Source organism: Portunus trituberculatus, chromosome 43, assembly GCF_017591435.1.
Source record: "Portunus trituberculatus isolate SZX2019 chromosome 43, ASM1759143v1, whole genome shotgun sequence".
Taxonomy (NCBI): domain Eukaryota; kingdom Metazoa; phylum Arthropoda; class Malacostraca; order Decapoda; family Portunidae; genus Portunus; species Portunus trituberculatus.
Window position 1 is genome coordinate 5,767,503 of NC_059297.1, and position 11,668 is coordinate 5,779,170.

The following is an 11,668-nucleotide window of genomic DNA, read 5'->3' on the forward strand; positions in this document are numbered from 1 at the left end:
CTGCCCCAATTATTTTTCCTACGCATAATCCTTTCTTTTTTCTACTTATAATTTCCCCGCCTCCCTTTCTTTCTACTCCTTTTTTCCCATTCTACTCATAATTCTTCCTCTTTTTTTTCTACATGTGATTCTGCCCTAATTATTTTTCCTACACATAATCCTTCCTTTCTATTCCAAGCCTTTTGCCTCTCCCGTTTAAAGCACATCTGGAACTAACATTTTACCGAGCAGAACTTCCCTGGACGCAACGTATCAATGTACAAAGAAGCCACCAAATGACACACCGCCGTGAGACTCAACCTTGCCTTACTTCCACCGCCAATCCTGCTCTCTTTCACGCACCTCCACTAAACCTCGCCACCACCGCAGGGAATACTTGAGCTGCACGAACCTTTGCGTTAATTAAGGCCGCGTTACTGCTAATATCAGGCATTTCTCTCCTACACCACTGGGAGAAACTACACATAATTATGCATGAAAGCTCTCTCTCTCTCTCTCTCTCTCTGTCTCTGTCTCTCTCTCTCTCTCTCTCTCTCTCTCTCTCTCTCTCGTCTGATGTAAATGAGTGTGCTGGTGATTATTGCTTACTTTCATCACTGTCGTCTATATTTGGCTTGCATTTGTGTGTGTGTGTGTGTGTGTGTGTGTGTGTGTGTGTGTAATTCACTATTTGATCTGCTGCAGTCTCTGACGAGACAGCCAGACGTTACCCTACGGAACGAGCTCAGAGCTCATTATTTCCGATCCTCGGATAGGCCTGAGACCAGGCACACACCACACACCGGGACAACAAGGTCACAACTCCTCGATTTACATCCCGTACCTACTCACTGCTAGGTGAACAGGGACTACACGTGAAAGGAGACACACCCAAATATCTCCACCCGGCCGGGGAATCGAAACCCGGTCCTCTGGCTTGTGAAGCCAGCGCTCTAACCACTGAGCTACCGGACCGTGTGTGTGTGTGTCTGTCTGTCTGTCTTTATGTTACTTCTTTTCATTCTTACATGTCTGTGCCTTTGGAAATCTAATATTCTCTCTCTCTCTCTCTCTCTCTCTCTCTCTCTCTCTCTCTCTCTCTCTCTCTCTCAGGGTGGCTCCCGTGGTTCGCATCGGAGGGCGTGGGTGGCTCCGACTTGATGCCCGCCACGCCGCCCTCACTGCTGCACTCTACACCATAGTAAGTGCTTGTCTTCAACTTTACACACACACACACACACACACACACACACACACACACACACACACACACACACACACACACACACACACACACACACACACACACACACACACACACACACACACACACACACACACACACACACACAGACACACACACCTGAAATCAATGTGCCCTTTCCTGACACACATCAAAGCCTCACAGCTTAATCACTGCCCTGCGTCGGCGCTACATCATCACTCTCACATTCTCACAAAACTAATATTCCGTCGCCCGCCCGTCCAAACCATATACTTCTCCACTGCCCTTCCTGTCATTGCCTCTCCAGTTCCGCCATTCGTCCAGCTGCTCTCCGTTCACTCACTCCTTCCTTCGCGTGTGTAATCCTTGCCGTGAGTCTTGCATCTTTTTCTTTTTATCGTTTTAGTCTTTCTTTGGATTTTCACTATAGTCCATCGGAGACAGAGACCTACATACACAGACACACACACACACACAGCACAGCACAGCACAGCACAGCACAGCACAGCACAGCCAGCGGTACTTAAAACCACCACCCTTCCACAGTTCACTCAAAACCACACCACATATTCTTCCAGTACTCGCACCCCAAACTCAAGAAAACCAACCAATACCAACAATATTTACTGGATCGACTATGACGTTCTTTTATTTATCTTACTTTCTCCATCCCCCGCAAACCGTGACAGACAACAAGCAAGACAAGCGATACTCTTTAAATTTTCACCGACAAACCAGTGTGATAAAAATAAAAAATACGTATTGAAGCGAATAGCAAGCTGGATACTATAACCACCACACCAGCCACCGCCAGTGTTCTGTGAAAAGACTTTAACATTGAGAAGTAAGATATTAAGAGCAGAGAGAGAGAGAGAGAGAGAGAGAGAGAGAGAGAGAGAGAGAGAGAGAGAGAGAGAGAGAGAGAGAGAGAGAGAGAGAGAGAGAGAGAGAGAGAGAGAGAGAGAGAGAGAGAGAGAGAGAGAGAGAGAGAGAGAGAGAGGATTAAGTGATTTTTATTGATTGACATACAGATAGATAGATTAGACGATGAATACATAAATAGATAGATAGATAGATAGGTAGATAGAAAGATAAATTGATACATACGTATAGATATAGACTAATACATACTACCTACCAATCTACATACATATATACATACATACATACATACATAGAAAGATATATGCATCATCAAAAAAATAGTCAGAGAGAGAGAGAGAGAGAGAGAGAGAGAGAGATCCAGCCCACGCAGCCAGCAACACGGTCTGGTTCTGGTGTGTAGCAAAATCTCGGTGCAAAGAGGCAAGAGGGAGGAGGATCAACTTTTCCCCTCCCTTCCCTCTCCCTTTCCCCTCCCTTTTCCCTTCCTTTTCCCCTCCTTCTCCTCTCCCTTTCCCCTACTTTTCTCCTCCCTTCCGTCTCCTTTCCTCCTTCCCTCTCCCTTTCCCCTCTCTTTCACTTCCCTCTCATTTTCTTCCTCTTCCTCTCTCCTTTCCCCGTCCTTTCCCTCCCTCCCTTTCCTCCCCCCTCTAACCCTCTTCTTCTCTCCCTTCCCCCTTTTAACACGCTTTCTCTCTGCCTTTCCTATCCCTTTGCCTTCCGTTACCTTCCTTTCCTCCCATTGCCCTTTCTCTCCCTCTTCCGTCCCCAAACGCAGCGTCGCAAGGGATGAGTGTTATGAACCATCGTCGAGGCTCCACCAAGTACCCACAAGATTAAGCTAATGAGTCTTGTCACTAAGATGCTCCCGGTGGTGTTCTTAAAGGAGTATTACTTGGCATCTCAAAATATCCTCCTACAAAGTGGCCTGCTGTAATACTCTGCGTTATAATAGTGTTGGAGTGTTCATGTATGGTTCAGTGAGAAATTGTGTAGTGGGCAGAGATGTTTAATGTAGTCCTTATAGGTTTCTTGGTTACCATCCTCTGGGTTATATTTATTTATTTATTTATTTATTTATTATTATTTGGCAGTGTTTTAGTAATATTTCGTGTGGTGTGGTGTGGTGTGGGGTGGTGTGGGGTGGTGTGGGAGGGCAGAGAGAGAGAGGGAGGGAAGGAGGAGAGAGGGAGGAGGGAGGGAGGCAGAGAGAGAGAGAGAGAGAGAGAGAGAGAGAGAGAGAGAGAGAGAGAGAGAGAGAGAGAGAGAGAGAGAGAGAGAGAGAGAGAGAGAGAGAGAGAGAGAGAGAGAGAGAGAGGTGAGGGGGCGGGTCAACAAGTGGTGAAATGTTCGCAAATTACATGCAGTATATTTTTCATTCTCTTACTGTTACTCCAATCCTGTTTTTTTTTTTCCTTTTTTTTTTTTTAGAGCGGCATTTGAGCAAACTTTATCTTTTTCATTTATATTTATCTCTACAATTTTTTTTTCTTTTACTTTATTTTTCATTTCTATTTCCATTTTTCTATTTCATATTTCCCTTGGCCGATCCACCTATGCAAAAAAAAATGTATTTCTATAACTTCCTTTCATCACTACTACTGTAATCTCTCTCTCTCTCTCTCTCTCTCTCTCTCTCTCTCTCTCTCTCTCTCTCTCTCTCTCTCTCTCTCTCTCTCTCTCTCTCTCTCTCTCTCTCTCTCTCTCTCTCTCTCTCTCTCTCTCTCTCTCTCTCTCTCTCTCTCTCTCTCTCTCTCTCTCTCTCTCTCTCTCCGGTCACTGTTGATATTTTTTTCCATTCCATTCTCGTTATTCTCTCTGTCAGTCAGTCAGTCGGTCAAATCAGTGTCAGTCATCCCGTCAGACACGCATCACTTCATCTATTTATTTATCTATCAGTTTATTTTGTCTGTCTATCTGTCTATCTATGTATCTACAAATGTATTCCCTCATCTATCGCTCTATCCAGTATCTTTCTTAACTTTAGCAACCTTCACCTTGTGTTTCGGCAAGCCAAGATTACGCAGTTTCACCTTGCTTGGCTAATTACCTCTTAACTTCTCCCAGCTACTTATGCGGCCCTCTTCTTTTTAAGCCAGGAAATTAGACACCCAAGGATAATCAGATCGTCAAACTTTTTTCCTGCCCAACGCATGGCATGTTAATTCCTGTTCTTATCTTTCTCCACCCTGAGTATCTATTGTTTGGTGTTCCTTTATGAGAGATTACTTACATACCTAAAGTCTTGAGCTTGAGATCCTCCACCCTTCCCCACTCCCTTACCATCCACTAGTTCTTTCTTTTTTTTCTATTGGTTTGGTTGTTCTTTTTTAAGGTTCAGAGGTTAGTGAACTATTGTTTGGTTGGTCATACATAGAAAAATTAAGGAAATAGCTTTGCGTTAACTTCTTCATTTGTTTTTTATGTAGGAAAGAGAACCAGCCAAGGGGAAAAAAAAGAAGATTAAAAAAAGGCCCTCTTGAGTGGTTGTCTACAAAGAAGAAAAGCGACTCTTTAATACCATGAGTTTTGGGTACGATTAGACGGTTTTATTTACATTATGAACTGTCTATGGAGGTCAGAAGATTAATGGTCAGAGTCTTCACTGTTTTAATCCCCACATAAGTTTCTGAAACAGTGTAAAATCCCTCAATACTAAGCAATATGAATATGAAAACGTGTCTTAGTAATGAAGAGATTAAGGAGATCAGTTCAGGATATAGAAATGATTACTCGTTAACCTTCGATGTATTATGAATAAATGTTGATATGGAAGCAAACGAGTTGAAAAAAGGATTGAGAGCACTGTTTTGCCTATTTTCCAAGTTAAAGAGCCTTATAGGGAGACTACAGTACTGAAAATTAGGTATTAGTGCAGATATTTGTAGGTGATCACGTGAAAATATAGACTTTTGTTTTATCAGGAGCTCAGTATCGTCTCTTGTTTCGCACATTACAGAACAACTCACACGACTAATACAAAATAAGTACCTGCGAATTATTAAAATGATAGTTTCTTTTTTCTCAAGCTACAGAACAAATTAGACATTATTAAAAAAAGGAAAAATACTAATTTGTGGATGATTATCTAAAAATTTGTCTCTAAAAATCTAAAAATTAACTCTCTCTCTCTCTCTCTCTCTCTCTCTCTCTCTCTCTCTCTCTCTCTCTCTCTCTCTCTCTGTTGTTAAATAATCTCTCAAATACGGCAAAAGAAAAGTTAAACGTGTTTTTCTCTCCTTCGAAGCAAAACAGATTATACCTAAAGGTGACGTATAATTCCAGATACTGCGACACACACACACACACACACACACACACACACACACACACACACACACACACACACACACACACACACACACACACACACACACACACACACAGCCACCACATAAATAAATAAACAAGAGCAATATTAAGATTCAACGTGTTTACCGTATATACATCAGTACGCGTGTCCTAATTCTACATCCAATATCTGTCCTCCCCTCTCTGGCCATGATCCGCGCCAACGTCATATCATTCCATCAAACACGGCCGGCCTCTTGCTGCTTAGGAGGGGCACGTGAAGGAAGAGGCAGTGAAGGGAGAGGCAATGAAGGGAGAGGCAGTGAAGGGAGAGGCAGTTTCCCTTCACTGCCTCTTCCTTCACGTGCCCCTCCTAAGCAGCAAGAAGCCGGCCGTGTTTGATCGAATGATATGACGTTGGCGCGGATCATGGCCTGAGAGGAGAGGGCGGGGAGGGTGAAGGAGGAGGATGCAGATTAGAGAGAACGGATGAGTGGATGGTATAGGGGAAGAGGAAGGGAATACAAGATATTAAGAAGAAACAATGGAATATAATGTGTTACTGTTATCTATTATTGTTGTTGTTATTATTATTATTATTATTATTATTATTATTATTATTATTATTATTATTATTATTATTATTATTATTACTATTATTATTATTATTATTATTATTAGGAATTTATATTATCATCATCATTACCACTACCATCACCACCTCCTTCTCCATTTGTGGTATTAAAACGAAAGAGAATAATTGTATTACTTTTAATTCCTCCATTAATTTCCTCACCAACTCATTACTTTCATTCCATTTGCCACACTTGCAGCATTACACAAACACACAAACACACTCGCACACACGTTCATTAACTAGATGAACCAGCAAACACTAATATATACATTTATATATATATATATATATATATATATATATATATATATATATATATATATATATATATATATATATATATATATATATATATATACTGTGTATATTTAAACTTTCTCTTAACACATATTAAAAAACTACATACTTTCTCATCTTGACTGCTTCCAAAGCCCACAGAAAAACTATTAACCTGTCACTAGAACCATAAAAACCCCCTTAAAACCCGTGTCACTTCAAATTAAGCCTTTTGAAAGCTGCGCAAATGCGGAGAAAAGGTGTTTCAAACTGGTACGCTAATTGGAAGCAACACAAGAATAGTATAGGAGCAAATATTTCCCCGTCATTGCCTTCAAACATCTTTAGATGATCGACCTAACGCCGTCCTCCACCTACAATCACCTCTCCTCAGCAAGGACGCACCCAACTTGATGTGCTGAAGCTCGATAGCACGGGACACACATCTGATACGGGCATGTTCCTGGGGTTGGAGGGAGAGGGGAGAGTGGGAAAGGATAAGAGGAGGAGGGATGAGTGAAAGGAAGGGATGAGAAAGAGAGGTGGATGGAATAGGAAGGATAAGAAGGTGGAAAAGAGAGAGAGAGAGAGAGAGAGAGAGAGAGAGAGAGAGAGAGAGAGAGAGAGAGAGAGAGAGAGAGAGAGAGAGAGAGAGAGAGAGAGAGAGAGAGAGAGAGAGAGAGAGAGAGAGAGAGAGAGAGAGAGAGAAAGAGAAACAGAAACAGACACACACACACAGACACACACACACACACACACACACACACACACACACACACACACACACACACACACACACACACACACACACACACACACAAGGGACACAGACAGCATTGCAAATAAAGGCAGATGGGAAGGAAATAAATGGAAAAAAGCAAGTAGAAATGTCATATATCCTTGTTCCCAGTGTTCCCATTAGAGAAGGGTAAGGTGGAGGAGGAGGAGGAGGAGGAGGAGGAGGAGGAGGAGGAGGAAAACAACAAGAAAAACAAGAAGAACAAGATGAAGAAGAACAAGAACAAGAACTAGAACAAGAGGAAGAGGAGGAGGAGAAGAAGGAGGAGGAGGAGGAGAAAGAGGAGAGCACAGACAGCGAGGAACACAGGAATAGTAGTTACAGTACTAGATGGTCTACAGACTTGCGTCATTACCTGCTCAACCCTTTCACTAATAAGATTTTTTTTCTTACAATGCCTTACCTTACAACTTTCCAAAGGTTTCTATTCCTAACTACAAACATTGCATTGTCTTTAATTCCCTCATAACACAATCTGTCCATGCAAACTATACTTTATACTCGGCTGAATGTTAGCGAAAGGCGACTTGAGCAGTGAGAGGCTTAAGTAGGCCGCAGGTAATCTTTAGTATGAGGGAAGAAGACGAACAACGAGATGACTCCAAGGCTCTCTCTTACCTGCCCGCCGGTCTCTCCCTCAGTGGTCCTCAAGAGGGGTGAGAATATTGTGTGGCATCTCCTACACACGTGCTTTCAGAGACCCAAAAAGGTGCATGTATCACGCACTGCACATTCAGTAGATATTATAGCATGCTTGGAAATAAGAACTAAATGATAAAAAAAATTCATTAATAAAAATTTTCCGATTTTTTATTTGGCATTACGATCAAAAATTGTTTTCCGATTGAATTATTTTCGTCCCCCTCGCTGCGTCAAGTGAGTGGTTCCCTCCAGCAAGTGGCGAGGTGATTCAAGAGAAAACAATTCACTGGAGACGTCGTATTTCTCGCGCCAGTTCTGATTTCACAGAGGGTCGAATGGCTAACTCAGCGATTCTTAAGGTCTTTAATACTTACATCATGTGTTCAGACATAATCTCATCTCCGCCGGGTAAGGAATGATAAGTTTCAGCCTCACTTCCTCAAATTCAGTCAATAACGTTGGAATTAATTTCGTCGCACGACAGATTGCATCTTTCGAGGAATTTTGAGTTAATCTTGTAAATATGTAACCAGAAGCTGCAAAGTCTAACATGTTTTCAGCAGTAACGAAAAAACATTTCTTAAAGAAACAGATGTTTTTCAATCCCTGCTGCCAAGAGAAGAGGAGAAGGGTTGGACAAGAGAGCAACACTCGTTCACAACCAAACGAATGGCAGAATTTCGTGATGGAGCAACAGAGCAAGCGACAAAATTCATTACATCAATAACTAATTCTTAGATAGAGATGTTGAAACCTACCACCATCAGAGGCGATGTCCAAGAAGTTACAATGCAGAGATGGTGAACTAACGGCTCTCACACTTATCGAAGGGCCGAGGATCATACACACCACACACGCTTCCACCAATCCTATCTTCCTTTGTGATTGCACTGGGACACACGTCATATGAATCTTTACAAGCGCCACCTTAAAGAGCCAGCCTGCACCACTGCAACAAGGAAATAAACCATCCACACCTCTTTTAGGTAAACAAATCGATCATCCATACTTCCATGATCAAAGCCCAGAGATAATATAAGCTCAAGACAGAAGAAAAATGCTGCCAAATCTAAACCAGTTGTCGCATTAAGGCAAGCAGAGTAAGGAAGGGAAGAAGTCATTACTTATGGTGGTTAAGGAGTGGAATAAAAGTAGGAATATATCTTAATAGAAAGTGTGTAAATAACAATGGACATGAATACAGATGACGCTTTAAAAGGTGCTTTAGTAATATTTCGCCTCCATCAACGTAAACACAGCCAGAGTAGACTGAAAATAAAAATGGTGCTAACAGAGGAAACAGTTATTTCAAAACAAAGTTGTGTAAAAAGTCAGTATGGACACAGAACACGACACCTGCTGGAAATCTAGGTAAGTAAACACACACACACACACACACACACACACACACACACACACACACACACACACACACACACACACACACACACACACACACACACACACACACACGGGTCGTAACATTCCTTTGCTTTGATTCCTTTGTTAAGGCAGTAAGATTTTTACATCGTCCCCCTCTGACTCTTCTTCACAGTTCACAAAATTGTCGCTGCCATTTAGCGGGTGTTGTTTTCACGCCTCCATGCTTCGTTTATTTCTCACTTTATTTTCTTGTTTCTATTGCGCTGCGACTGCTGGAGATAATTGTCCATTGATTTTTTTGTGTTATTCACTGGCTGTCATTAGATCTTTCATTTTCTTCCCTTGTTTGTGTTATTGTTGAGAGAGAGAGAGAGAGAGAGAGAGAGAGAGAGAGAGAGAGAGAGAGAGAGAGAGAGAGAGAGAGAGAGAGAGAGAGAGAGAGAGAGAGAGAGAGAGAGAGAGAGAGAGAGAGAGAGAGAGAGAGAGAGAGAGAGAGAGAGAGAGAGAGAGAGAGAGAGAGAGAGAGAGAGAGAGAGAGAGAGAGAGAGAGAGAGAGAGAGAGAGAGAGAGAGAGAGAGAGAGAGAGAGAGAGAGAGAGAGAGAGAGAGAGAGAGAGAGAGAGAGAGAGAGAGAGAGAGAGAGAGAGAGAGAGAGAGAGAGAGAGAGAGAGAGAGAGAGAGAGAGAGAGAGAGAGAGAGAGAGAGAGAGAGAGAGAGAGAGAGAGAGAGAGAGAGAGAGAGAGAGAGAGAGAGAGAGAGAGAGAGAGAGAGAGAGAGAGAGAGAGAGAGAGAGAGAGAGAGAGAGAGAGAGAGAGAGAGAGAGAGAGAGAGAGAGAGAGAGAGAGAGAGAGAGAGAGAGAGAGAGAGAGAGAGAGAGAGAGAGAGAGAGAGAGAGAGAGAGAGAGAGAGAGAGAGAGAGAGAGAGAGAGAGAGAGAGAGAGAGAGAGAGAGAGAGAGAGAGAGAGAGAGAGAGAGAGAGAGAGAGAGAGAGAGAGAGAGAGAGAGAGAGAGAGAGAGAGAGAGAGAGAGAGAGAGAGAGAGAGAGAGAGAGAGAGAGAGAGAGAGAGAGAGAGAGAGAGAGAGAGAGAGAGAGAGAGAGAGAGAGAGAGAGAGAGAAAGTGGGAGGAAAGCCTGCGCCGGAAACTGTGTGGCACTGGCGTAGGAAACAAAACTTGGTGGTCCCTTGTTAAGGACAAACAGGAACTGGCCACCAAGAATCCATCCCTCCCCTCAGCAAGCAGGACGGTACTGTCGCCACCAGCAGTAAGGAGAGGGCACAGTTGCTGGCTTCCTTGTTTGCTGGAAAATGAAGGTGGGGAATCCACAGCAGCCACCGCCTCAGCTGGTCCAGCAATGTGAGAAGACTGTCACCATGGTGGAGGTGACGCATCAGCAGGTGAAGCGATTATTGCGGGGCTGGACACACAGAAAGCTACCGGCCCTGATGACATCAGCCCGCACCTGCTGAAGCGATGCTCCCAGGAACTGGCTGCCCTCTCACCCAAGTTCACAACTTGTGTACGGGAAAACGTCTGGCCTTCAGTGTGGAAGGAGGCTCGAGTAGTTCCTGCACACAAAAAGCTCCAGGACGGACCCAAAAAACTACAGACCCATATCCCTGTTGTCAGTGGTGGGTAAAGTGTTTGAGAGGGTCGTGGCAGAGGTGGTGTGTAGCCATCTCAAGGACAATGCCCTCCTCTCAGACCAACAGTTTGGGTTCAGACCTGGAAGGTCAACCTCCGACCTAATGATGCTTCTCACCAGGCAGTGGCAGGACGCCCTCGACGACGGCAAGGACACTATAGTGGTTGCTTTGGACATAGCTGGAGCTTTTGATAAAGTATGGCACAACGGATTACTGGAAAAGCTTCGTGCTAAAGGCATCCAGGGTGGCTTGCTACGACTCCTGGGAAATTACCTGCAGGACAGAAGCCTCAAGGTGGTTGTCAACGGGCAAACATCTGAGTCCCTGCCTGTGGAGGCATCAGTGCCACAGGGTTCAATTCTTGGCCCACCCTGTGGAATATCTACGTGGATGATCTTCTCCAGCTACTGCCAGGAGTCAAGGCCTATGCTGATGACTGCACCCTCTCCTATACCTATCCACGCCAGGACAGTGGGCGGGCTGCTGAGGCCATCAATCAGCAGCTACGAGTGATAGAGGAGTGGGTGCTCGCTGGCAAGTGACATTCGCGCCGGAGAAGACACAGGCAATGGTTGTCTCGGTCCCCAGCCGCCATGGCAGCAATGGCAGGAAAGTTGTCTTTGGCGTTGCTGCTCTCCCACCCAAGATGACGTCAAGATACTTGGAGTGGAGGTGGATCGAGGGCTGAGGTTTGACAGCCATGTCAAATCCATTGCCAAGAAAGCCTCTCACAGGATCTCCGCTCTCAGAAGGATCGCCAGTTTCCTCGACAGGAAGGGGAGACTGCTGCTGTACAAGGCACAGGTGCGGCCCCACCTTGAGTACGCAGCTCTCTCCTGGATGTCCTGTGCCGCCACACACAGAAGGAGACTGGACAGCATCCAACGCCGCGCCATACGGCTAGTAGATG

At 44.1% G+C, this 11,668-nt stretch overlaps 1 long non-coding RNA gene across 1 annotated transcript in view; it reads left to right on the forward strand.

Annotated features, from left to right (window-relative positions):
- Window positions 1-1,180, forward strand: part of LOC123518366 — a 40,131-nt gene extending 38,951 nt beyond the window's left edge. The window contains exon 3 of the long non-coding RNA XR_006678768.1: window positions 1,093-1,180. This is a non-coding gene — a long non-coding RNA (uncharacterized LOC123518366). The remainder of the gene's footprint in view (window positions 1-1,092) is intronic.
- The last annotated feature ends 10,488 nt before the right edge of the window (window positions 1,181-11,668 follow it).